Here is a 4,004-nt window from a genome sequence, read left to right as displayed (position 1 = left end):
GAGAGAACGTGGAACACGATTTCGGAACCCAAACATTGTGGAAAGAGACCGATATTGAGGAGGATCCCTAATGGCGTGGGCAGGGATTATGTTGACGAGTCGAACACCTCTTCATGAAATTGTACGGGTGAATCGTCAAGGATTAACTGGTGTCAGGTATAGTGACGCGATCTTGCGACCTCATTTGCTGTTATTGTGAGGTGCTGTGGGACCAGACTTGGTATTCATGATCTCGACTTTATAGGTCACGAGTGGTTGATGCTTCTTGGGTACGGAAGATATTGCACGCATGGGGTTGCCTGTTCGCTCTCCCGATTTGAATCCCATAGAGCACGTCTGGGATGCACTAGGGAGATGGGTTGCACACCTCAGCAACCACTAACCACTCTCCAAGGCTGTGAGTAGCTCTGCTGCAAGAATGGGCGTTGTTTCCTCAACATGAGATTGATGACATCATCCCCAACAGCCCCGTTGTTGTCAGGCCTGTATTGTTGTCAGAGGGGGTTACACCTCGTAATTGGCACGTTAACCAGTTGTCGGAAAGTGTGTGCAAATCCGTTAAGCTGGAATAAAAGCAGAATATTTTTGTCTACCGTTATCCATATAGCAGTTGTCTACGTTCTGAAGTTTTTGCATTGTTTCTACTTTACTATCATCTGTTTACACTGTTTTGTGCCAAAATAAACCTTGCAAAATTTCCGTTTGTTGCTTTTGTTTTGGACACCAGTGTAGCCAACGGCCTTGTCGCAGTGGTAACACCGGTTCCAGTCAGATCACCGTAGTTAAGCACTGTCGGGCTGGGTTAGCACTTGGATGGGTGACCATTCGGTCTGCCGAGCGCTGTTTGCAAGTGGGGTGCACTCAGCCCCTGTGAGGTAAACTGAGGAGCTACTTGATTGAAAAGTAGCGACTCCATTCTCGGAAACCGACGTACGGCCGGGAGAGCGGTGTGCTGACCACATGCCCCTCCATATCCACATCCAGTGACGCCTATGAGCTGAGCATGACACGGCGGCCGGTCAGTTCCGTTGGGTCTTCGTGGCCTGTTAGAGAGGAGTTTAGTTTTTAGTGTATATATAAGGAGACAATGACCAAACATCGTCAACAGTGCTAACAGACTAGGTATTTGGATCGGATGGAAAGTATGCTCACATGGCCGAGGCGGTTACGACGAACGCTCGCGTCAGGTAGGAAATCCGGGTTCGAGTCCTGGTCTGACACAAATTTTCGTCTATTACCACAGATTCATTTTAGTTACCAAATGTGGCTAATGTCATGGAAACCTTTGGACAATTCGGAATTCTGTTGTCGCTTCGGTTCTCTTTTTCTCTGAAGTGTTTATCGCACATGTTTCACCTGTATACAAGGTTACATTCCACACGAATACCTTCCTAAGGCTTACATTCATATTCGTTATCAACAAATTTCTATTTTTCATAAACGTTCTGGTTGCTGTTGTATTTCTGTTTTTTGTACCCTATCTATTTCGGCCATCGTCAATAATTTTATCAATTACTTTTACTGTCTTATTTCCTAATTTAATTCCGTCACCATATCCTGCCTTAATTCGATTATACTCTGTAACCCATGATGAACTTCAGTTGATGTACAGCTCACAATTTATTTTCTAGGTTCTATCAACTGATCTTCCTAAGTCTTTTCTCGAATCTCAGAGAATTAAAACGCCGAAGTTTTTTATGAAATGACATGTTCTCAAACGGAAGCCTGTGGCCCTAAAAATGTTCTTGTAAGAGTTTTGAGAGGCACCCACATGCCTTGCTCATACTGTGGCATCAAGCAGACAGGCCTGCAAGATGAGTGGTCTGCCAAGCGAGTGGATTCATTCTTATTTATCGAGTAACATGAACTCTAGTACTCACACTTAGGTTACAAATTACGATTAATACGCAACGGAAACACGCATCTGACTATCAATAATTTACAGAACTCTGACTGTACACTACGCACTGGCAATACCACATTTTCTTTTCTGTCTTTTATTTAACGGCTTTTTTCAACACGTGGCCACCGCACACATTATAAATTCGGGACATTATGACAACATACAATTCGAAGTAAAAGTCCACCAATCTTTTTCTTTTCACTATCTTATTTATTCCGATAAATTCTCTAACCTAAGCACACAAATTCTACAACCTACAACAATAACACATAAGAAATTCCGCCCAGTGGTCATGGCTTTACAATGGTGAATCTCTATATTATGGTCTCGTAATTACTTTTAACGCTACAGTGCACTTTCTGGATAGGATGGTGGATCTTTTATTATACCTCACACTTCGACTCTCACAATCATCATCACTAAACTTTCCTCCAGACCGAGCGGTACCAAAGGAACAAGCATAACCCACTAATCTTTTGAAACTACCTCGCTACTCTCCCATGCAAACCACACATTCCCAAATTACATGACATACACCACACTACAACATGAAATACTACACAGAGAATAGTCACAACATTATAACTTTCAGCTTTCCCCCTTCAACTAAAATTTATCCCAGTTTCACACGACACTGCCCCACTTTGTAATTCTACTTTCCTACTATGAACTCTGGAGATATTTGCACGTCTTCCTGTGCAATGCAAGCCAAGTGGCGTTGCTGGATAGACGGCCGACTCACCTTGCTTCTCTCTCAGAGTTTGAATCCAGCGTCACACGGAATCATATCACGCAAAGCAATATTAAGAACATCACACACGCGAGTCCTCAACTGATACCATGGACGAGTACTTCTCTTTATCCTCTGTCTCATACACAGATTGAGACTCACACAGTACTCACCACGTGGAAGTACTCGTCTCTAATTTCAAGTCCTGCACACGCCATTTCTTAAATATTTCAACTTATGGTACACACGCTATTTCTTAAATATTTCAACTTATTGTACACACGCTAGTAATTCAGCTTAACTTAAGCACACGGAAGTATTTCAACCTAATGCTACACGTGGTTTCATTGTGACCGTTGGTCACTTCCGAAGATTCCTACAATCCCATTAATATTACCTGCCTGATATTTAATTCTCCCCACAAAAGTTCCTGAAATAGAGAAATTAATATTTCAAACTACTCTTAAATATTCCACATGCATACCATGTCTCCACTCTTTCATCATTACGGAGCACAACTAAAACAGGTCTTAACATCACAAGATCCAGCGGCAGAGTGCTGAAACGTGGCCGTTCTCTAGGTCCTCTCCACCTCTGTCGAAGTGGGGGAAGCACCTTGCTATCGTATTGGTCAGCCACATTTCAGGCGCTCAAAGCTCCGGTAAGTTTCATCTCTTTGGTTCCACCAAAGGTGCCCAAAGGATCGACTCAAAGATGATCATATATTCACATTCACTATCTGCGGTTAGTAGACGACCATACATTCATTCATTTCACAGATCTCACCAAACTGGATGTAGGGATTTACTTTGTGGGAGTGCACATGTGATCAATTAAATAAATAAATTGTCATTCTTTCCCACACTGGTATCCAGCTTCGCTGTATTAATTGAAATTGAGTTATTTTACAAAAAAAGTGTGTTGTTCTGACAAAAATAATGAAGTATTTCGTACCTATTTTCAATGTCGGGCGGTACTGTGCCCTTTCAATTTATTATGTCCAGATCGCCTAACTATTACAAACATTCACATTACGTGTTTCAGCAGGTTATTGTCATATCGTTTGTGATGATTAATCCGCAAACAATTTCGTCATGTAACAGCTCTAATTATGTGATGTTCAAAATGTTCTGTATGCAAGCAGCTAGAGTTTATACACCATAACGAAATTGTTTGTGGATCAATTATTATATCTGAAAATGATAATAATATGCTGAAACTGGTATCATGAATGTTTGTGACTAAACTGACATAATAAACTATTATATCAAGTTTTTAATCCTTCTACCTAAGCTTTAATTGCCCTTTCACTTACATCCTTTCTTTCCTCCATTTCTAATAACGTCTGGGATATGCGACAGGCCTGCGTCA

At 41.6% G+C, this 4,004-nt stretch overlaps 1 pseudogene; it reads left to right on the top strand.

Moving 5' to 3' along the window:
- Positions 1–731: 731 nt before the first annotated feature.
- On the top strand, positions 732–849 carry LOC124799836 (annotated as a pseudogene).
- The last annotated feature ends 3,155 nt before the right edge of the window (positions 850–4,004 follow it).

Source organism: Schistocerca piceifrons, chromosome 5, assembly GCF_021461385.2.
Source record: "Schistocerca piceifrons isolate TAMUIC-IGC-003096 chromosome 5, iqSchPice1.1, whole genome shotgun sequence".
Classification (NCBI taxonomy): Eukaryota; Metazoa; Arthropoda; class Insecta; order Orthoptera; family Acrididae; genus Schistocerca; species Schistocerca piceifrons.
The sequence above is the reverse complement of the archived record's forward strand: the minus strand, read 5'-3'. Positions and strand labels throughout refer to the sequence as shown.